General features: G+C 48.7%; 1 protein-coding gene across 1 annotated transcript in view; it reads left to right on the top strand.

The window, feature by feature from the left end:
- The window catches only part of znf385c (zinc finger protein 385C), a 545,533-nt gene that overhangs the window by 388,292 nt on the left and 133,452 nt on the right, over positions 1 to 23,789 (top strand). The gene's annotated exons all lie outside the window — the stretch shown is intronic.

Here is a 23,789-nt window from a genome sequence, read left to right as displayed (position 1 = left end):
GATAGTAGCTGTCAAGTGGTTAAAAGAGGTGATTTCAGTAAAATCATATTGATTCAGGCCAGCAGCTGCCAGGGAGAGTTCATGCTTCAAGAGTTGCAGGTGCTGAGAAAGAACAAAACATCCTCTGCCAAAGAAACAGCATCTGCTGCTGTGGGAATAAATCAGAACTGACTGAAATGGGGCAGAAAAACGGTCAAAACAAATTTAAGGCACAGATGCTAAATCGTATTTGTGTCCCTTTTTAGACTCGACCCTGCTCTGTATTCCTTTCCTGGATGTGGCAGAGGCAACTACTCTGTGGCAGAGCAATTGAGAAGTTCAAAATATTGCAGCTAGAGATGTCGTCGGAATGAGGGTTGCTAATTTTTTTCTCTTTTGTGGCCAACCGTTCCTTCTTTCTCTGCTTTCCTTGGAATTGGCACCATCCATATTGGAGAGAACAATCGTCTTGCTCTCAGGCCACAGCATTGCTCCTCTGTGTTTAGCACTAGGGGGTGTGTGAGGGTAGCTCTCCCTGTGGCTATCCCTCCCTCGCTTTAGGGAAGCTGCTTATCTCTGCTTTCTCTGTCCCTGTGGTTACATAGGTTACATCAGCAGTTTAGGCATCCACAAAAAGAAAAGGTGAACCTTGGAATGAAATGTGTGAGCGCAAAGTCATGTGACCTAATAACAGTTCAGCAAACCTCAACCTCCAGAGACTTCCTCCCTCTGTGCTGAACCTGAGAGGGGAGATCCACACCAAACATCCCCCTGTCTCTCTTCCATCCTCTTTGGCTAAAGCTGCCTCCGAGAAGCATGGTTTCTTGTTTCATTTCAACCACTTCTTTTCACCTCAACAAATCTGTCCAAGAATTGAATCTGCTCTCATATTTGGGGAAGCTCTCCAAATAACTGCCTCCTAGTTCTGGCCAGGATACAGGCAAAAGAGTGTCATCTGAACATGATTTCCCTTGCACCTTGAGCCTCTAATCTCCCTCAGTCTGATGTAAGATGTTATATATGCATACTATAGTTATACTCTCTTTATAGTCACTGTATAGTTGCATAAGATGAAGACTTGTTACCTGATGTGCTATCAATAAGGTTTACACTGTGTATATACTATGCTGGCACCACTAGAGGGTGCAACTGGTGGAGACCAGGGTTTCTTGCCCCTGTGGCAGAGGCTGACAACAGAGGGCACTGCGGTGGGCGACCCGAGGGTCACCTGCATAGGTGTGCAGGGCCCAGTATAAAAGGCTGCCCACCATGCTTGTGCCTCACTCTGAAGTTACAAATAAAAGGACCAAGGTCACTACAGTTTGAGTACAACACATTGCCTCGTGGAGTCATTCATAGGTACATTACAGACATAACAACATTTCTTACCTCTATATATTTTGTCGATGCTAATAAGATCAGTGCTCCTCTGAACTTTCCTCTCTTGCTTGTCTTAAGCTCCATCCTCCATGTCCTTTCCCCCGTCATTGTGTCTTTTACTCTTACATTCTTTCCCAGAATTTCAAAATTGTGGAGTTCGAGATTTCCTTCCATCTGCAATCCACAGATTTATAAAACCTAAGCTTGGCTTCACTTAACTATTACATCCTGATTGACCTCATTTGTTTTTACACTTTTCAAACAGTACTATGGGCCTTTGCCCTTCACCTGTTTTTCTCAATTTTTAAAAGTAGGACTGACTCTCCCTCCTATGTGGCCCACTTTGCTCAAAGTTGTGTAACATTGTCTAACAATGCACAACAATGTTGGTTTACAGACAATAGTAAACTGGGGTGCAGCAGGAGCAGTCATGCCTGATGAGGCAGCCAAGGGCCTACAAAATGAGCTGGATAAAACCTGTAATTGGGCAGAATGGTGGTAGATGAAAATTCAATACAGATAATTAGAAGGCACTGCAAAAGTAGAAGAGTAAATAGAAGGATATATATGAATGATGCTCATCCGGCCAAAGGTCAAGTTAGAACATAAGAACATAAGAAATAGGAGCAGGAGTAGGCCATACGACCCCTCAAGCCTGCTCCACCATTTAATACGATTATGGCTGATCCGATTATGGACTCAGATCCACTTCCCTGCCTGCTCTCCATAACCCCTTATTCCCTTATCGTTTAAGAAAGTCTATTTCTGTCTTAAATTTACTCAATGTCCCAGCTTCCACAGCTCACTGAGGCAGCGAATTCCACAACCCTCTGAGAGAAGAAATTTCTCCTCATCTCAGTTTTAAATGGGCGGCCCCTTATTCTAAGATTATACCCTCTAGTTCTAGTCTCCCCCATCAGTGGAAACATCCTCTCTGCATGCACCTTGTCAAGCCCTCTCATAATCTTATACCTGTCGATAAGATCACCTCTCATTCTTCTGAACTCCAATGAGTAGAGGCCCAACTTACTCAACGTTTCCTCATAAGTCAACCCCCTCATCTCTGGAATCAACCTAGTGAACCTTCTCTGAACTGCCTCCAAAACAAGTATATCCTTTCGTAAATATGGAAACCAAAACTGCACGCAGCATTCCAGGCGTGGACTCACCAATACCCTGTATAACTGTAGCAAGACTTCCCTGCTTTTATACTCCATCCCCTTTGCAATAAAGGCCAAGATTCCATTGGCCTTCCTGATCACTTGCTTTACGTGCATACTAACCTGTGTTTCATGCACAAGTACCCCCCAGGTTCACTGTACTTTGCAATCTTTCTCTATTTAAATAATAACTTGCTCTTTGATTTTTCCTGCCAAAGAGCATGATCTCACACTTTCCAATATTATACTCCATCTGCCAAATTTTTGCCCACACACAGCCTGTCTATGTCCTTTTGCAAATTTTTTGTGCTCTCCTCACATAGTACTTTTCCTCCCATCTTTGTATCATCGGCATACTTGGATACGTTACACTCAGCCCCTTCCTCCAAGTCATTAATATAGATTGTAAATAGTTGGGGTCCCAGAGCTGATCCCTGCGGCACCCCACTGGTTACTGATTGCCAACTCGAGAATGAACCATTTATTCCTATTCTCTGTTTTCTGTTCATCGGCCATTCCTCTGAAAGAGATCTGGGCTATTTGGAGAATCAGCACTGTGCACTTCCTCAAAGCAAGGTCCCAACAATAGCAATGATTTTTGGTAGAGGGATGAATGTTGGTCAGGACAATTGGAGAACTTTCTGCCTTAGCCTGCATCTACCTGAATAGGCAGCTAAGGCCTCAACTGTAAAATAGCACCTCCATCAATGTGACACTCTATCAGCACTGCATTGTAATACCAACATCAGATTTCGGGGCTGAAATTGCCCCTCGCCCTGATTGAGGGCGATAACCTTCCGGGGCTGGGACTGTTAGCGCCCAGCCCGGAAGTCCCACCCCCGACGTGGAATTGGGCACGTGCACCCCTCAAAGGAAGCGGAGGAGCTGTCTCCGATGCTCCGCTTCTTAGAGGGGCACTCCCAGGGCAGGTGCGCGCTGGACTTCATTTAAAGAGGAGGCCACTGCGCACCTTGAAGGCCTTTTAGTGGTGAGCCCAGAAGGGAGGGTGGGGGGGAGGAGCGCGGGAATAGCCCCGCGGGAGCGCAGTTTGTGCCAGTCCCCGACAGTTTTGCGGGGCTTGAAGCTGCCGGTGGCTGGGCACTGTGGTCGCCCTTAAAGGGGAGGGCATACCGCCGGAGCCGCCATTTTGTTTTAATTGTCGGCTGACTCTGGAGCTGGCACAACAATGGTGGCCGCTGGTCCGGACTCATTAGGCCTCACAGTGGCCCTCCCCTTTAAGTGAAGGAAGGGACACTGCGTCGTGCTCAGCGTGGCGCTAAATGACACCGCCTGCCTTCCGCCCCACTCCCGACACCGCCCCTCCCCGGCCCCCACCCGCCACCGACTCTGTCCCCCCCCCCCCCTCCGCTCCCGACTCTGCCTCCCTGCTCCTGACTGTGTCCCGCCCCACTCCCGATTCTGTCCCGCCCCGCTCCTGACTGTGTCCCGCCCCACTCCCAACTCCGTCCCCCCCCCCCCAACCCGCTCCCGACTCTGCCTCCCTGCTCCTGACTGTGTCCCGCCCCGCTCCCGACTGTGTCCTGCCCCGCTCCCGACTCTGTTCCACCCCACTCCCGTCTTCAGCAGCGCCCGAGAGCGCTGGGAAGCTTCCCAAAAACCCAGGTCCTGAATATTGCTCCATTCTCCGCACCATTCCTACTGGCGCTAAATCTTCAGTTAATTGAAATAATCCGCCCCAACTTCACCCCATAACCTTCTGATTTAGAAGCAAGAGTGTTGTCACTGAGCCAAGCTGACACTTCCCCGTTTTAATTTCTGTCCATTCAGTCTATAATCATGGATTAACCTTAGAGAGGCTCACTGCTGTTCTAAACTTATTAGCATAGTTCACTGTGTTTATCAATATGTCACAATAACATAATGAATATTGCAAAAACATCATCAACCGTGTCATTGTATTGAAAGTTATGATGAACTCTCCCATACTGTTTCCTTCCCTTTGGAATAGTTTCCCTTTAATGTTGGCTAGACTGCATTTTTAAAAAGCCTCCTTGTTCAAAGAGGTCATATTCATTTATGTAACACTAAAAGTCAAACTACTGCAGACACAGACAATTTCAGTTTCTTCAGACCAACAATAAACAAGGAATATATGGCACATAGATATAGCTGTGCACAGGTAAGTACAGTTAATCAAATTCTCCCCTGGCGCCAGTAATGTTTGGTGGAGGTCATGGGTTATGAACAAGGCCCAATCCCATTGGGTTTTTGGCAGTTACACACAACTATTTACACAAATGCCTTTTGTGACCATGGGCTTTGCCGATCTGCGAAATCACTGAGTAGTGTATTCATTTCTTCATTCAGTCGACAAGACTAAATTGAAAGGGTAGAAATTTAAAAGCATGTGTGGAATGCTAAACCATCTGGATCACATACGTTAAGCACTGGAATACCCTGTTTAAGAGGAATAAGGTAAGAAGAATCACTTTTAGTTGGTTGATCCTGAAATCTGTAGGAATATGAGATTTAATATTTGTGAAACATCAGAATACTTTGTCAAAGACTATAGATGGAAAGAACAGGACTAGTTATTTGCAAGGTATGAATCGGATTTTTGTTCTGTTATATTCATTGATCACAATTTATTTCAAGTGTTTTATAAACCTAGATACAATGGCTGGAATATTTTGCTTCTGAACTCCTGGAACAGTGTGGTGAGCAAGTATGAGGAAATTATACACCCCCAGCCTGTGACTTTCAGACCATTAAATTAATGACTGAAACATTACGGGCTGGGGATGTGGAATTTCGCAATATGCGTTCCCAGTCTGCGCCTGGAACACTGAAACCGCAAATACCAGCCAATCTGTTTAAACTCCAGGCAAATGCACAGCAGTTCCCATTTAAGTTTCTGCAATGATTTTTTTCTGATCAGTGTGGATTTTTTAAAAAACAATATTTACTTAAATTCTTATTAAAATTATTTCACATCTGAAGCAGCCGAAGCAGTAAGCCTTGCATTCGATTTAATAGAGCCAAATAGTGAGAAAATGCATTGGATACACTGCATACCTCCTGAAGGGAAACAGTAGCGAATGAAAATTGTGAGCTTGTGTGATAGCAGTTGGTGTGTCTCTTTCATAGTGCCCTGCTGTTGGTGATTGCAATTGCAAATGAGGTCTTGCAATGGCTCTTTTGGTAAATTTGTTGATCCCAGGAAGGTCTTCGGTCCTGTTATATATTGAATAAAGCAATGTGACTGAGTACTGTAGACATAAGTAAGTGTGACCTTAGTCTCTTTATTCTAACGCCAGAGTACTGGTATAGCATGGGAGGCCTGCTTATATACAGTGCTCCCAAGGTATGCTGGGATCCCTTGGGACTCCAACAGATACGCCCTTTGGTGGTGGTAGAATGCTGGTTACATAGGGTTGCATACATAACATCACTCCCTCCCAAAGTCAATAGTACACTTATTTACAGGGTGAGACGATCTGGGGCTTTCCGCTCCCTAGTCGATCGCCTCGGTACAAATGCAGGTGCAGGTGAGTTGGTCGGTTCTTCGCTGGGATGCTGCGCATTTGGACTTGCTGGACTACTGGGGATGATGAGTTCAGCTTCGTAGTCAACCGTGATGTCGGTTGCCACTTGTGTGTGTGTCGGAGGATTGAGTTGGTGGTATCCTCTTCAGGTTGCTCATGGCTGTCTGTGAATCGCAGTTTGGTTTGATCCAAATGCGTTCTGCAAGTTAGTTCATTTGCGAGTTTGACCTGAAACACCCTACTCCATTCTTTGGCTGTGACAGTGCCAGCAAGCCATTTGGGACCATGTCTATAGTTGAGTACAAATACAGGGTCATTGACTTCAATATCACGTGACAAATTTGCGCGATCATGGTACATGCTTTGTTAATGCCGCCTGCCCTCAACGTGATCATGGAGATCAGGGTGGACGAGAGAGAGCCTTGTTTTGAGCGCCCTTTACATGAACAGATCTGCTGGAGGAACCCCGGTGAGCGAGTGGGGTCTAATGCGGTAGCTGAACAGGACTCAGGATAGGCGGGTCTGCAGGGAGCCTTCCAAAACGCGTTTCAAGCTTTGCTTGATGGTTTGTATTGTGTTCCTAACACAGATGAGGCTGCACGCAGGGAGGTTAAAGTAACAGTAACCTCAGTCTTTATTAAGACACTCCAGAGTGAGGAACAGGCCTTAGGGGCCGGCTTATATACAGTGCTCCCAAGGGATGCTGGGATCCCTTGAAACTTCAGGGGATGAGCTCCCTGGTGGCGGAACATGGGAGTGCATGCTTTACAGATACACAACATCACTCCCCCCCAAAGTCAAAGTGAAAACTATTTACAAGCTGAGGTAGTCGGGAGCCTTTCTTTCCCTGGAGGACCGCCTCGGTACAAATGTCTGTTCTGGTGTGTTGGCTGTGCCCTCGCTGGGCTGACGTGTTGTTGGCCCTGCAGGGAAGCTAGGTGAGCCTGGCCTTGCTGGGCTGTTGGGCGTGATGGGATCGATTTCCTGGTCCGGCGTGGTGTCGTTGATCCTTTGAGTGTGTGTTTTGGGCTTGAAAAAGATGGTGTCTGCTGTGGGTTGTTCAGGGCAGTCTGTGAACCTCAGTCTCGCTTGGTCCAGGTGCTTTCTGCAAATTTGTCCATTGTCTAGTTTGACTACAAACACCCTATTCCCTTCTTTAGCTATCACCGTGCTCGCGATCCACTTTGGACCATGTCCACAGTTTAGCACATAGACAGGGTCATTCAGATCAATTTCCCGTGACACAGTGGCGCGACCATCGTTTATATTTTGTTGCTGCCGCCTGCTCTCTACCTGATCATGCAGGTTGGGGTGAACCAGCGAGAGTCTGGTTTTAAGTGTCCTTTTCATGAGTAGCTCAGCCGGGGGCACCCCTGTGAGCGAGTGGGGTCTCGTGCGGTAGCTGAGCAGTACTCGGGACAGGCGGGTTTGAAGTGAGCCTTCTGTGACTCGTTTAAGGCTCTGTTTGATGGTTTGTACTGCCCGCTCTGCCTGCCCATTGGAGGCTGGTTTAAACGGGGCCGAGGTGACATGTTTGATCCCATTGCGGGTCATGAATTCTTTAAATTCGGCACTGGTGAAACATGGCCCGTTGTCACTGACCAGAATGTCAGGCAGGCCGTGGGTGGCAAACATGGCCCTCAGGCTTTCAATGGTGGCGGTGGCGGTGCTTCCCGACATTATTTCACATTCAATCCATTTTGAAAAAGCATCCACCACCACCAGGAACATTTTACCGAGAAATGGGCCCGCATAGTCGACATGGATCCTCGACCATGGTCTGGAGGGCCAGGACCACAAACTTAGTGGTGCCTCTCTGGGCGCGTTGCTCAACTGAGCACATACGCTGCACTGCCGTACACAGGACTCCAAGTCAGAGTCGATACCGGGCCACCACACGTGGGATCTGGCTATCACTTTCATCATTACTATATCCTGGTGTGTGCTGTGGAGATCCGAGATGAACGTCTCCCTGCCCTTTTTTGGTAGCACTACGCGGTTACTCCACAACAGGCAGTCTGCCTGAATAGACAGCCCGTCCTTTCGCCGCTGGAATGGCTTTTTTGGCTCTTGCATTTCAACAGGGATGTTGGCCCAGCTCCCATGCAGTACACAGTTCTTTACTAGGGACAGCAGAGGATCTTGGCTGGTCCAAGTCCTAATCTGGCGGGCCGTGACAGGTGATTTATTATTTTCAAACGCTTCCATGACCATCAACAAGTCTGCGGGCTGCGCCACCATCAACAAGTTTGCAGGCTGCGCCATTTCCACCCCCGTGGTGGGCATTGGTAGCCGACTGAGAGCATCCGCACAGTTCTCGGTGCCTGGCCTGTGGCGGATGGTATAGTTATACGCTGATAGTGCGAGTGCCCACCTTTGTTTGCGGGCTGAGGCATTAGTATTTATCCCCTTGTTTTCAGCGAACAAGAATGTGAGGGGCTTGTGATCGGTTTCCAGCTCAAATTTGAGGCCAAACATGTACTGATGCATTTTCTTTACCCCGAACACACACGCTAATGCCTCTTTCTCAATCATGCTGTAGGCCCTCTCGGCCTTCGGCAAGCTCCTGGAAGCATAGGCGACAGGTTGCAACTTCCCCGCAACGTTAGCTTGTTGTAATATACACCCGACTCCATACGGCGACGCGTCACATGCTAGCACAAGTCTTTTACACGTGTTATACAATACAAGCAGCTTGTTGGAGCATAAAATGTTTCTGGCTTTCTCAAAAGCAATTACTTTGTTTTTTTCCCCATACCCAGTTCTCACCTTTGCGCAATAACACATGAAGGGGCTCTAAAAGGGTGCTTAACCCCAGTAGGAAGTTACCAAAATAGTTGAGGAGTCCCAGGAACGACCGCAGCTCTGTGACCTTCTGTGGCCTGGGCACATTCCTGATAGCCTCTGTCTTGGCGTCTGTGGGCCGAATGCCGTCCGCCGCAATCTTTCTCCCCAAAAACTCCACTTCTGTTGCCATGAAGACACATTTCGACCTCTTCAGCCGCAGCCCTACGCGATCCAGTCGCTGGAGGACCTCCTCCAGGTTTTGTAGGTGCTCGATGGTGTCCTGACCCGTGACCTATATGTTGTCCTGAAAGACCACCGTGTGTGGTACCGACTTGAGTAGGCTCTCCATGTTTCTCTGGAAGATCGCTGCAGCCGACCGAATTCCAAACAGGCATCTGTTGTAGATGAACAGTCCCTTTTGCTTGTTGATGCAGGTGAGGCCCTTCGAAGTCTCCTCTAGCTTCTGCCTCATGTAGGCCGAAGTCAGGTCAAGCTTGGTGAACGTCTTGCCTCCTGCCAACATCGCAAATAGATCATCTACCTTAGGTAGCGGGTATTGGTCCTGTAGCAAGAAACGATTAATAGTTACTTTATAATCGCCGCAAATCCTGACCATGCCATCACTTGTGAGTACTGGAACAATCGGGCTGGCCCACTTGCTGAATTCCACTGGGGAGATGATGCCCTCGCATTGCAGCCTGTCCTGCTCGATTTCCACTCTCTCCCTCATCATGTGAGGTACCGCTCGCGCCTTGTGGTGAATGGGTCGTGCCTCTGGGACCAAGTGGATCTGCACCTTCGCCTCGGAAAAGTTTCCAATGCCTGGCTCAAAAAGGGAAGGAAATTTGTTAAGAACCTGGATACATGAGGCCTCATCGACATGTGATAGCGCTCGGATGTCATCCCAGTTCCAGCAGATTTTGCCAAGCCAGCTCCTTCCAAGCAGTGTGGGGCCATCGCCCGGGACAATCCAGAGTGGCAGTTCGTGCACCGTGCCCTCGTAGGTGACCTTGACCATGGTGCTGCCCAGGACAGTGATAAGCTCTTTGGTGTACGTTCTCAGTTTCGTGTGGATGGGGCTCAGGGCTGGTCTGAATGCCTTGTTGCACCACAGTCTCTCCAACATCTTTTTACTCATGATGGATTGGCTAGCGCCAGTGTCCAGTTCCATGGCTATGTGTAAGCCATTCAATTTTACATTAAGCACTATAGGTGGACATTTCATTGAAATTGTGTGCACCCTGTGTACTTCAGCATCTGCCTCCTCTCTCTGAGGCTCGAAATTGCTTTGATCCACCATGGACCAATCTTCCTTTGCCACGTGGTGGTTAGCAGGTTTTGCAGAGCTTGCAGCTCGTTTTCAAGCTCGTTGGAGGTGCCCCATTGTTCTACAGCTCTTGCAAACATACCCTTTGAAGCGGCATGAATAGGCTGAATGGAAGCCTTCACAACGCCAACAAGGTGTGAATTGCCTTGCATTCATCCTTTGTTGGGGATTCTGAGTCATCTGGATCACCTGAGGCCTGCTGGCAGTTGCAGACTCTCGTGGCTTCTGCCCTGTACATTTCTGCTCGCAAACACAGTTCCAGTTAATTTATGAACATTGCTAGCACTTGTGTGCTGAGAGATTTGTTTGGTGTTATCACTGGTGGACATAAACGCCTGTGCTATCGCAATGGCCTTACTGAGGGTCAGTGTCTCTACAGTGAAAAGTTTTCGTAGGATGGTCTCGTGACCAATGCCCAGCACAAAAAAGTCTCTGACCATTTGCTCCAGGTAGCCATCAAACTCACGTTGTCCTGCAAGTCGCCTTAGCTCGGCGACGTAGCTCGCCACTTCCTAACCTTCAGATCGCTGGCACGTGTAGAACCGATACCTCGCCATCAGCATGCTCTCCCTCGGGTTAAGATGCTCCCGAACCAGTGTACACAGCTCCTCATACAACTAATCTGTGGGTTTCACCGGAGCCAGAAGATTCTTCATGAGGCTGTAGGTCGGTGCCCCGCAGACTGTGAGGAGGACCGCTCTCCTTTTTGCAGCGCTTCCTTCTCCGTCCAGCTCGTTGGCTACAAAGTACTGGTCTAGTCGTTCGACATAGGCTTCCCAGTCCTCACCCTCCGAGAACTTCTCCAGGATGCCCACAGTTTGCTGCATCTTTGCGTTGGATTCGTATACTCGTCGCCAGTTATTGTGTTCCGAACACAGATGAGGCTGCACACAGTGCAGGTTAAAGTAACAGTGACCTCAGTCTTTAATAAGACACTCCAGAGTGAGGAACAGGCCTTAGGGGCCGGCTTATATACAGTGCTCCCAAGGGATGCTGGGATCTCTTGGGACTTCAGGGGATGAGTTCCCTGGTGGTGGAACATGGGAGTGCATGCTTTACAGATACACAACAGTTTGGACTGCCCGTTCTACCTTGCCGTTGGATGCGGGCTTGAATGGGGCAGATGTGACGTGCTTGATCCCATTGCGGGTCATGAATTCCTTGAATTCAGCGCTGGTGAAGCACGGCCCATTGTCGCTGACAAGGACATCAGGCAGGCCGTACATGGCAAACATGGCTCGTAGGTTTTTGATGATGGCAGTGAACGTGCTTACAGACATTATTATACACTCAATCCATTTTGAATAAGCATCCACAACAACCAAGAACATTTTGCCTAGAAACGGGCCAGCGAAGTCAACGTGGATCCTAGACCACGGTTTGGAGGGCCATGACCACAAACTTAGCGGTGCCTCCCTGGGTGCATTGCTCAGTTGAGAGCAAGTGTTGCATTGGCACACGCAAGGCTCCAAATCTGAGTCAATGCCGGGCCACCACACATGGAAACTGGGAATAGCTTTCATCCTTACTATGCCTGAGTGGGTACTGTGTCGGTCGCATATGAATTTTTCCTTGGGCAAAACCACGTGATTACCCCAGAAAAGACAGTCCGCCTGTATGGACATTTCGTCTTTACGCCGCTGGAACGGTTTGATCTCTTCATGCATCTCCGCTGGGACGCTGGAGCAGCTCCCATGGAGGACACAGTTTTTTACAAGGGACAGTAAAGGATCCTGGCTGGTCCAGGTCCTGATCTGGCAGGCTGTAACGGGTGACTTTTCATTTTCAAATGCATCCATCACCAAGAGCAAGTCTGCAGGCTGTGCTATTTCCACCCCGGTGGTGGGCAATGGTAGCCGACTGAGGGTATCAGCGCAGTTCTCTGTGCCTGGCCTGTGGCAAATTACATAGTTATATGCAGACAGTGTGAGCGCCCATCTTTGGATACGAGCAGAGGCATTTGTATTGATACCTTTGCTCTCTGAGAATAGCGATATGAGCGGCTTATGGTCAGTTTCTAACTCAAACTTAAGCCCAAACAGATACTGATGCATTTTTTTTACCCCGTAAACGCATGCCAGAGCTTCTTTTTCAAGCATACTGTAGGCCCTTTCGGCCTTGGACAAGCTCCTGGATGCATAAGCGAACGGTTGCAATGTTCCCAATTCGTTTGCTTGTTGCAACACACACCCAACCCCGTACGAAGATATATCGCAAGCTAGCACAAACGTTTACAAGGATCGTACAGGACAAGCAGTTTGTTGGAACATAACAGATTTCAGGCTTTCTCAAAAGCTGTCTCTTGTGATTTCCCCCATACCCAGTTATCTCCCTTGTGTAGCAACACGTGTAGAGGTTCTAGCAAGGTGCTTAACCCGGGTAGGAAATTACCAAAATAATTGAGGATTCCCAGGAACGATCGCAGCTCCGTCCACGTTCTTGATGGCCTCCATCTTGGCGTCGGTGGATCTAATGCCGTCTGCCGCGATTCTTCTCCCGAAGAACTCGACCTCTGGTGCCAGGAAAACACACTTTGAGCGTTTCAATCTTAGTCCCACATGAGCTAGCTGACTTAGAACCTCTTGCAGGTTCCGCAAGTGTTCGATGGGGTCCCGACCTGTGATCAATATGTCGTCTTGGAAAATCACGGTGCACGGAATCGACTTTAGCAGACTCTCCATGTTCCTCTGAAAAATAATCGTGGCCGATCGAATCCCAAACGGGCATCTATTGTAGACGAACAGACCTTTTTGCATGTTGATGCAGGTGAGGCTTTTCGAAGATTCCGCCAGCTCCTGCGTCATGTCGGCCAAGGTCAGGTCCAACTTGGTGAACGTCTTTCCTCCTGCCAGCGTCGCAAATAGGTCGTCTGCCTTGGGTAGCGAGTACTGGTCCTGCAGTGAAAAATGGTTAATCGTTACTTTATAGAAACATAGAAACATAGAAAATAGGTGCAGGAGTAGGCCATTCGGCCCTTCTAGCCTGCACCGCCATTCAATGAGTTCATGGCTGAACATTCAACTTCAGTACCCCATTCCTGCTTTCTCGCCATACCCCTTGATCCCCCTAGTAGTAAGGACCTCATCTAACTCCTTTTTGAATATATTTAGTGAATTGGCCTCAACAACTTTCTGTGGTAGAGAATTCCACAGGTTCACCACTCTCTGGGTGAAGAAGTTCCTCCGCATCTCGGTCCTAAATGGCTTACCCCTTATCCTTAGACTGTGACCCCTGGTTCTGGACTTCCCCAACATTGGGAACATTCTTCCTGCATCTAACTTGTCTAACCCCGTCAGAATTTTAAATGTTTCTATGAGGTCCCCTCTCATTCTTCTGAACTCCAGTGAATACAAGCCCAGTTGATCCAGTCTTTCTTGATAGGTCAGTCCCGCCATCCCGGGAATCAGTCTGGTGAACCTTCGCTGCACTCCCTCAATAGCAAGAATGTCCTTCCTCAGGTTAGGAGACCAAAACTGTACACAATACTCCAGGTGTGGCCTCACCAATGCCCTGTACAACTGTAGCAACACCTCCCTGCCCCTGTACTCAAATCCCCTCGCTATGAAGGCCAACATGCCATTTGCTTTCTTACGGTTACTAATCTTTAGAAAAGCACAGAAGGAGACCATGAACTAAAAATTGATCAATACAAGATACAAGCTTTTTGAATTTAATACAAGCTTTTGGAATTAAGCTGGACAATTAAGGACATTCTGTGGTCAGGAACCAAAACTGACTTCATGCTTAACAACAATGGAGTTGTTGCATGAGGCCTTGGACTTGATTGACCAGGGTGGGGAAAACAAGCCCAGTAGAGACACCAAGTCTGTAAAAAGACCGGACAACAAAAGAACCACACCAGCTGCACATTTTTTGGGAACGAGGTGTTAAGATGGGAAATCATCTTGAGCCTTGCAGACTCAGTGTGCAAATGGGAAAGCAGACAAGTTCATTATTGCAGTCAATCAACCAAGGGGATCACAAAACAATGCATTGATGCAAACACTTTGTCAGAAACCGCAGTGACGAGAGATCAGTCAAACCTGGATATAAATATGTGAGCTAGAAGCAGCTCAGCAGAAGACGGAAGGAGGACAGGATCAGACGGAAGAAGAAGCACACAGAAGAAGTAGAAGGACACGTGTACAGACGGACACAGGTCAAAAGAACGAACAGATGAACGGACGGAAGGACATGTAGTACGGAACGTACACGAAAGGAACAGCACTGCAGAGAACGGCCAGAAGAACCACCAACCGGTCACGGAACCAATGACCACGAACCTACAATAGCTACAGCCAGGAAGGGTGATTGTATATTTTCAGTCGATTTCTCTCATAAGTTTAGTCCTGTAGTTTTAGTAGTTTCTTGTGCGTAATAAAACTGACACTGGGTTAAGCCTAAATTTTGTGCCACGTGTTGTCCTTTCCCACTATAAGTTCCGAGGTTTAAGAATCAGAGTAGAGGGAAAAATAAACACCCTACAAAAGGGTCACTAGACTAATTCCAAGTCTAAAGCATCTTAGTCATCAAGACAGGTTAAAAGAGTTGGGAGTCTTTACCTTAGAGCAGCGTAAACTTAGTGGGGGGATATGATTGACGTTCATAAGATAATGAAGGGAATAGATGGTGTTCCGTTTATTTCAATTAAATAGGTTAGGCAGAACCAGGGGACAAAAATTTAAGTTGTATAAGGCTAGATCTAGGTAGGAGGTGGTTTGTTTCCCAGAGTAGAGCTCTGGAACAAGCTGCCGTTTCATGTGGTGGATGCAGACTCACTGAATTCCTTCAAGCGAGAGCTGGATTTGTTTTTGGCTGCAGCGGAGATTAACTCTTTCAGAAGGTTGGTACTGCAGGGAACTTAAAGGCCAGAGTGATCTCCTGCACTAGTTTTGATTGCCTAGATGGGTCGGAGAGGAATTTCAGATTTTTTTCCCCAAATTGGTCTGGGTTTTTTAATCTGTTTTTTTGCCTCACCCAGGATATCACATGGTTTCGGGTGGGGTGGAGTGTATATGTTGCGATGCACGGGGTATCGCAATTGTGTGGGACAGGCTTGATGCACCAGGTGGTCTTTACCTGTTCATCATTACTCATATGCGTTGTATGCTCAATCTCAAATGCACTGTCATCAATGCTGGCACACCGGTGATCACCGGGAAAGCATTCGTGAGTAACTAGCAATGGCTGCATCATTCTTCCCGGGCACTAATGACATTGCGATAGAAGGATGCAAGAAAGGAGCTGTCTACACGTTTAAGTGGTACACTGAAAAGGCCAACTTAGGCAAGGCATCAGAGGGCTACTCCCGCCCATGGAACTCCATCCCAAGAGTCAGTGCCTTCAGAAAAGATGGGGAGGGGTGAAGGAAATAGCTGAAGGAAAGAATAACCTTCTGCTCGATGTTCTCCTTGTAGTGCCCTTAAGAGATAAAATACAACTAGGTAACTAACCTCTGACAAAAGAACTTCAACGGCCCAGCCACAGTGGAGATTCATAGGGTGTGAAATTGCATATAGTCCCCACAAATTCTGACCGTGCCATCGCCCTTGAGAACTAGAACAATCGGACTGGCCCACTCGTTGAACTCCACCAGCGCGATGATGCCTTCTCACTGCAGCCTGCCTAGCTCGATCTCCACTTTCTCTCGCATCATATATGGCACCGCCCATGCCTTGTGGTGGATGGGTCGTGTACCGGGAATCAAGTGGATTTGCACCTTCGCCCCCGAGAAGCTTCCGATGCCTGGCTCAAACAACGACAGAAACTTGCTCAGAACCTGGGCACATGAGACATCGTCGACGGACGAAAGCGCTCGGATGTCGTCCCAGTTCCAGTGGATTTTTCCTAGCCAGCTTCTGCCGAACACTGTGGGGCCATCTCCTGGTACAATCCATAGTGGTAGTTCATGCACTGCTCCATCATAGGAGACTCTTACTGCTGCGCTGCCAATTACAGGGATCAGCTCTTTAGTGTAAGTTCTCAGCTTGGTATGAATAGGGCTCAGCTTGGGCCTGTGTGCCTTGTTGCACCACAGCCTGTTGAAGGCCTTTTTGCTCATAATGGACTGACTCGCACCCGTGTCCAATTCCATGGATACTGGAATTCCGTTCAGTTCAACTTTTAACATGATCGGTGGACATTTCGTGGTGAAGGTGTGTACCCCGTACACTTCTGCCTCCTCGGTTTGAGTCTCTAGTTCCATTTAATCCGCCATGGATCGGTCTTCCTCTGCAACGTGGTGGTTTGCAGGGTTTGCAGCTCGTCTGCACATTCACTGGAGGTGTCCCATTGTTCCACACCCTTTGCACGCATAGTGTTTGAAGCGGCATTGATTGGCTCGATGATCACCTCCGCAGTGCCAACAGGGTGTTGATTGCCTCGCATTCATGCCTGATGGCGGACTCTGGGTCATCGGAAGTCTTGCAGCTGCAGGCATGTCCGTTCTGCCACATGCATTCCTGCCTGAAAACGACGTTACTTTGTGTACAGTACTTACCGAAACATCTTTATGCTGCAAAATTTGTTTGGTGTTATCGCTGGTGGACATAAATGCCTTTGCTCAGGTTCGGTGTTTCAACAGTCAATAGTTTGTGGAGGATAACCTCATGGCCAGTGCCAAGAACAAAAAAAAGTATCTTAGCATTTGCTCCAGGAATCCATCGAATTCGCAATGTCCTGTAAGGCGCCTTAGTTCGGCAACGTAGCTCGCCACTTTCTGGCCTTCATGTATAAAATCAATACCTTGCCATCAGAACCCTCTCCTTCGGATTTAGGTGCTCCCGGACCAGTGTACACAGTTCTTAATACGATTTGGTTGTTGGTTTCACCGGAGCAAGAAGATCCTTCATGAGGCCACAGGTTGTTGCCCCGCAGACACTGAGGAGGATCGCCCTTCGTTTGGCAGCATTCACACTCCCTTCCAGCAGGTTGGCCACGAAGTATTGGTCGAGTCGCTCCACAAAGGCCTCCCGATCATCTCCTTCTGAGAATTTCTCCAGGATACCAACAGTTCTTTGCATTTTCGCGTGATGGTTCGTTATCTCGTCGCTAGTTGTTATTTCTTGAATAAAGCAATGTGACTGAGTACTGTAGACATGAGTAAGTGTGACCTTAGTCTCTTTATTCTAACTCCAGAGTACTTGTACAGCATGGGAGGCCTGCTTATATACAGTGCTCCCAAGGGATGCTGGGATCCCTTGGGACTCCAGCAGATACGCCCTCTGGTGGCGGTAGAATACTGGTTGCATAGGGTTGCATATATAACAGGTCTAATCCCTCATCTGTGCTGAATTAACTGATCTGAGCCAACCTGGCAGTAGTGGTCCTACAGTTATATCACTGAGTCTTGGTTAGGTGGGGCAACGGGGGTGGGGGGTGGGTGGGGGTGCAAACAGCGGATCCCTGCTTCTGATTGTTGTCCTGTGTGAATGTTTAGTGAGGACTTGTTTGGGCTTACCTGTGATGCCTCCACAGTTCACTAACCTGTCAGCATTCGTTGTTTGGATGCACACATGAAAAATGGTCTTTTGAGTAAAGTCCCGGAGGGCAGCCACTGCCTATATAGAGAAAGTCATTCTGCTTACATACAATGTAATCATGTCTCTCAGAAACAATACCAACTTGTATTTATATAGCGCCTTTAACATAGTAAAACGCCTCAAGGAGTTTCACAGGAGCGTTATCAAACCGAATTTGACACCGAGCCACATATGGAGATATTAGGGCAGATGACCAAAAGCTTGGTCAAAGAGGTAGGTTTTAAGGAGCATCTTAAAGAAGGAAAGAGAGGTAGAGAGGTTGAGAGTTTCGGGAGGGAGCTCCAGAGCTTAGCGCCACAGCCGCTGAAGCAACAGCCGTCAATGATGGAGCAGGGATGATCAAGAGGCCAGAATTGGAAGAGCACAGAGATCTCGAAGGGTTGTAGGGCTGGAGGAAGTCACAGAGATAGGATGGGACGAGGCCATGGAGGGATTTGAAAACAAGGATGAGAAGTTTAAAATGGAGGGGTTTCTCAACTGAGAGCCAATGTAGGTCAGTGAGCACAGGAGTGATGGGAACCAACAAGCTCAAAGCTAAATGGGACCAGCATTTTAAACATCAGGCTCTGATCCTAAATAGTTGACGGCATTTCAACCAATCAGGCTGCCAGCGGGGTGCTGAGAATTGTATTGTAGAGTAGTGGCCTTGCACTGAGTCAGCTTGCAAATGAACTGTGAAGAAAAGCAGCTGTAAACAATCTTCTGTTAAATAAAATATGAGGAAACGAGCAAGTGATGTGTAAAGATACAGGGCAGGGGCGAAGTGAGACTGGAGTTACACTTACTGTTATATTTTATAGATCTCTAGAGCCTTTAAGTTTAATATGGGATTTAGAAAATATATTTTAGGATTAGAAATAGCGCTCCATACAACTTTAGATTGAGAGTGTTCACAAGGTCTACATTTGGTTGAACTACTCAGTGCGCAGTCTTACAATCTTTCTATACACTACTGGCTGACACCAATTCGAATAAGATGGCAGTCCAATTCCAATCATTCTGAACATACACAGGCATAAGGGTAAGGACAGAATCTGGCACACCTGAGATATCCTTCGATGATCACATATCCTGCTGACACTCGAGGGCCGATTTTAACCCTCCCCATGCAGCGGAAACCAGGCAGCTAATATCAGCTAGGGGTTTTTACCTCCGCTTGTGTTCCCGCTGTCTTCTATTGGTGTCATCGGGCCCCTGACAGCAATTTTAACTGCTGGCCTGAGCAAGGAAGACATTGTAGCTTTCCCGTCGGGTGAAGCTAGCAGGAAGAGTAGCCGAGGCCAGCAGAGGCCTAAACAGGTCATTAAAAAAAAAATGTTCTTGTGAGTCCAGAGGAGCAGAATTGTTCCTCCGGGCCCCACAAGGAAAGTTTAGGACTTCCCTGCCCTGGGCACCACCAACATCCCCTATCGGGAGACTCTCTCGAAACCCCCGCCCCGTGACTTATCTGAGGGCCAGCGACCATTCTTTCGGTCCAGCCGGCGGTGAGTGTCCGCTTCTGACCGGTTTTGGGCGGGCAACTGAACTGGGCATGCAGGTTATTGTGTTCCTAACACAGATGAGACTGCACACAGGGAGGTTAAAGTAACAGTGACCTCATTCTTTAATAAGACACTCCAGAGTGAGGAACAGGCCTTAGGGGCTGGCTTATATACAGTGCTTGCAGGGGATGCTGGGATCCCTTGGGACTTCCGGGGATGAGCTCCCTGGTGGCAGAACATGGGAGCGCATGCTTTACAGATACACAACATCACTCCCCCCAAAGTCAAAGTAAAAACTATTTACAAGGTGAGGCGGTCGGGAGCCTTTCTTTCCCTGGTGGACCGCCTCGGTACAAATGTCTGTTCTGATGTGTTGGCTGTGCCCTCGCTGGGCTGGCGTGTTGTTGGCCTTGCTGGGCTGTTGGGCGTGATAGGTTTGATTTCCTGGTCCGGCGTGGTGTCGTTGATCCTTTGGGTGTGTGTTGTGGGCTCGAAAAAGGTGGTGTCTGCTGTGGGTTGTTCAGGGCAGTCTGTGAACCGCAGCCTCGTTTGGTCCAGGTGCTTTCTGCAAATTTGTCCATTGTCTAGTTTGACTACAAACACCCTGCTCCCTTCTTTAGCTATCACTGTGCCCGCGATCCACTTGGGACCATGTCCATAGTTTAGCACATACACAGGGTCATTCAGATCAATTTCCCGTGACACAGTGGCGCGACCATCGTTTACATTTTGTTGCTGCCGCCTGCTCTCTACCTGATCATGCAGGTTGGGGTGAACCAGCGAGAGTCTGGTTTTAAGTGTCCTTTTCATGAGTAGCTCAGCTGGGGGCACCTCTGCGAGCAAGTGGGGTCTCGTGCGGTAGCTGAGCAGTACTCGGGACAGGCGGGTTTGGAGTGAGCCTTCTGTGACTCGTTTAAGGCTCTGTTTGATTGTTTGTACTGCCCGCTCTGCCTGTCCGTTGGAGGCTGGTTTAAACGGGGCCGAGGTGACATGTTTGATCCCATTGCGGGTCATGAATTCTTTAAATTCAGCACTGGTGAAACATGGCCCGTTGTCACTAACCACTATGTCAGGCAGGCCGTGGGTGGCAAACATGGCCCTCAGGCTTTCAATGGTGGCGGTGGCGGTGCTTCCCGACATTATTTCACCTTCAATCCATTTTGAAAAAGCATCCACCACCACCAGGGACATTTTACTGAGAAACGGGCCCACATAGTCAACATGGATCCTCGACCATGGTCTGGAGGGCCAGGACCACAAACTTAGTGGTGCCTCTCTGGGCAAGCTGACACAGTGCAAGGCCACTACTCTACAATACAATTCTCAGCACCCCGCTGGCAGCCTGATTGGTTGAAATGCCGTCAACTATTTAGGATCAGAGCCTGATGTTTAAAATGCTGGTCCCATTTAGCTTTGAGCTTGTTGCTCAACTGAGCACATACGCTGCATTGCTGTACACAGGACTCTAAGTCAGTGTTGATACCGGGCCACCACTTGTGGGATCTGGCTATAGCTTTCATCATTACTATACCCGGGTGTGTGCTGTGGAGATCCAAGATGAACGTCTCCCTGCCTTTTTTTGGTAGCACTACGCGGTTACCCCACAACAGGCAGTCTGCCTGAATGGACAGCTCGTCATTTCGCCGCTGGAATGGCTTGATTGGCTCTTGCATTTCAACAGGGATGCTGGCCCAGCTCCCATGCAGTGCACAGTTTTTTACTAGGGACAGCAAAGGATCTTGGCTGGTCCAAGTCCTAAACTGGCAGGCCGTGACAGGTGATTTATCATTTTCAAACGCTTCCAAGACCATCAACAAGTCTGCGGGCTGCGCCACCATCAACAAGTTTGCAGGCTGCGCCATTTCCACCCCCGTGGTGGGCAATGGTAGCCGACTGAGAGCATCCGCACAGTTCTCGGTGCCTGGCCTATGGCGGATGGTATAGTTATATGCTGATCGCGCGAGTGCCCACCTTTGTATGCGGGCTGAGGCATTAGTATTTATCCCCTTGTTTTCAGCGAACAGAAATGTGAGGGGCTTGTGATCGGTTTCCAGCTCAAACTTGAGGCCAAACAGGTACTGATGCATTTTCTTTACCCCGAACACACGCGCTAATGCCTCTTTCTCAATCATGCTGTAGGCCCTCTCAGCCTTAGACAAGCTCCTGGAGCCATAGGCGACAGGTTGCAACTTCCCTGCAACGTTAGCTTGTTGTAATACACACCCGACTCCGTACGACGACGCGTCACATGCTAGCACATGTCTTTTACACGGGTTATACGATACAAGCAGCTTGTTGGAGCATAAAATGGTTCTGGCTTTCTCTTGTTTTTTTTCCCCATTCCCAGTTCTCACCTTTACGCAATAACACATGGAGGGGCTCTAAAAGGTTGCTTAACCCCAGTAGGAAGTTACAAAAATAGTTGAGGAGTCCCAGGAACGACCGCAGCTCCGTGACATTGTGTGGCCTGGGCGCGTTCCTGATAGCCTCTGTCTTGGCGTCTGTGGGCCGAATGCCGTCCGTCGCGATCGTTCTCCCCAAAAACTCCACTTCTGTTGCCATGAAGACACATTTCGACCTCTTCAGCCGCAGCCCTACGCGATCCAGTCACTGGAGAACCTCCTCCAGGTTTTGTAGGTGCTCGGTGGTGTCCCGCCCATGACCAATATGTCGTCCTGAAAGACCACCGTGTGTGGTACCGACTTGAGTAGGCTCTCCATGTTTCTCTGCAAGATTGTTGCAGCCGACCGAATTCCAAACGGGCATCTGTTGTAGATGAACAGTCCCTTGTGCGTGTTGATGCAGGTGAGGCCCTTCGAAGACTCCTCCAGCTCCTGCGTTATGTAGGCCGAAGCCAGGTCGAGCTTGGTGAACGTCTTGCCTCCTGCCAGCGTCACAAATAGGTAGCCTTAGATAGCGGGTATTGGTCCTGTCGCGAGAAACGATTAATAGTTACTTTATAATTGCCGCAAATCCTGACCGTGCCAACACTTTTGAGTACTGGAACAATCGGGCTGGCTCACTCGCTGAATTCCACTGGGGAGATGATGCCCTTGCATTGCAGCCTGTCCAGCTCGATTTCCACTCTCTCCCTCATCATGTGAGGTACCGCTCGCGCCTTGTGGTGAATGGGTCGTGCCTCTGGGACCAAGCGGATCCACACCTTCGCCCCGGAAAAGTTTCCAATGCCTGGCTCAAAAAGGGAAGGAAATTTGTTCAGAACCTGGGTACATGAGGCCTCATCGACATGTGATAGCGCTCGGATGTCATCCCAGTTCCAGCGGATTTTGCCCAGCCAGCTCCTTCCAAACAGTGTGGGGCCATCGCCCGGGACAATTCATGCACCGTACCCTCATAGGCGACCTTGACCATGGTGCTGCCCAGGACAGTGATAAGCTCTTTGGTGTACGTTCTCAGTTTTATGTGGATGGGGCTCAGGGCTGGTCTGACTGCCTTGTTGCACCACAGTCTCTCAAACATCTTTTTACTCATGATAGATTGGCTAGCGCCAGTGTCCAGTTCCATGGCTACGGGTAAGCCATTTAATTTTATGTTTGGCATTATAGGTGGACATTTCGTCGAAAATGTGTGCACCCCGTGTACTTCAGCATCTGCCTCCTCTCTCTGAGGCCCGAAATTGCTTTGATCCACCATGGACCGATCTTCCTCTGCCACGTGGTGGTTAGCAGGTTTTGCAGAGTTTGCAGCTCGTTTGCAAGCTCGTTGGAGGTGCCTCATTGTTCCACAGCTCTTGCAAACATACCCTTTGAAGAGACATGAATAGGCTGAATGGAAGCCTCCACAATGCCAACAAGGTGTGAATTGCCTTGCATTCATCCTTTGTTGGGGACTCTGAGTCATCTGGGTCACCTGGGGCCTGCTGGCAGTAGCAGACTTGTGGGTTCTGCCCTGTACATTTCTGCTCGCAAACACAGTTCCAGTTAATTTATGAACATTGCTAGCATTTGTGTGCTGAGAGATTTGTTTGGTGTTATCACTGTGCTATTGCAATGGCCTTACTGAGGGTCGGTGTCTCTACAGTCAAAAGTTTTTGTAGGATGGTCTCGTGGCTAGTGCCCAGTACATAAAGGTCTCTGAGCATTTGCTCCAGGTAGCCATCAAACTCACATTGTCCTGCAAGTTGCCTTAGCTCGGCTTTGTAGCTTGCTCCCAAACCAGTGTACACAGCTCTTCATACGACTTATCTGTGGGTTTCACCGGAGCCAGAAGATTCTTCATGAAGGTGTAGGTCGGTGCCCCGCAGACTATGAGGAGGACTGCTCTCCTTTTTGCAGCGCTTCCTTCTCCGTCCAGCTCGTTGGCTACAAAGTACTGGTCTAGCCGTTCGACATAGGCTTCCCAGTCCTCACCCTCCGAGAACTTCTCCAAGATGCCCACAGTTTTCTGCATCTTTGCATTGGATTCGTATACTCGTCGCCAGTTATTGTGTTTCTAACACAGATGAGGCTGCACACAGGAAGGTTAAAGTAACGGTGACCTCAGTCTTTAATAAGACACTCCAGAGTGAGGAACAGGCCTGAGGGGCCGGCTTATATACAGTGCTCCCAAGGGATGCTGGGATCCCTTGGGACTTTAGGGGATGAGCTCCCTGGTGGCGGAACATGGGA

Source organism: Pristiophorus japonicus, chromosome 21, assembly GCF_044704955.1.
Source record: "Pristiophorus japonicus isolate sPriJap1 chromosome 21, sPriJap1.hap1, whole genome shotgun sequence".
Classification (NCBI taxonomy): Eukaryota; Metazoa; Chordata; class Chondrichthyes; family Pristiophoridae; genus Pristiophorus; species Pristiophorus japonicus.
Note: the sequence above shows the minus strand (reverse complement) of the source record. Positions and strands in the feature narration are given on the sequence as shown.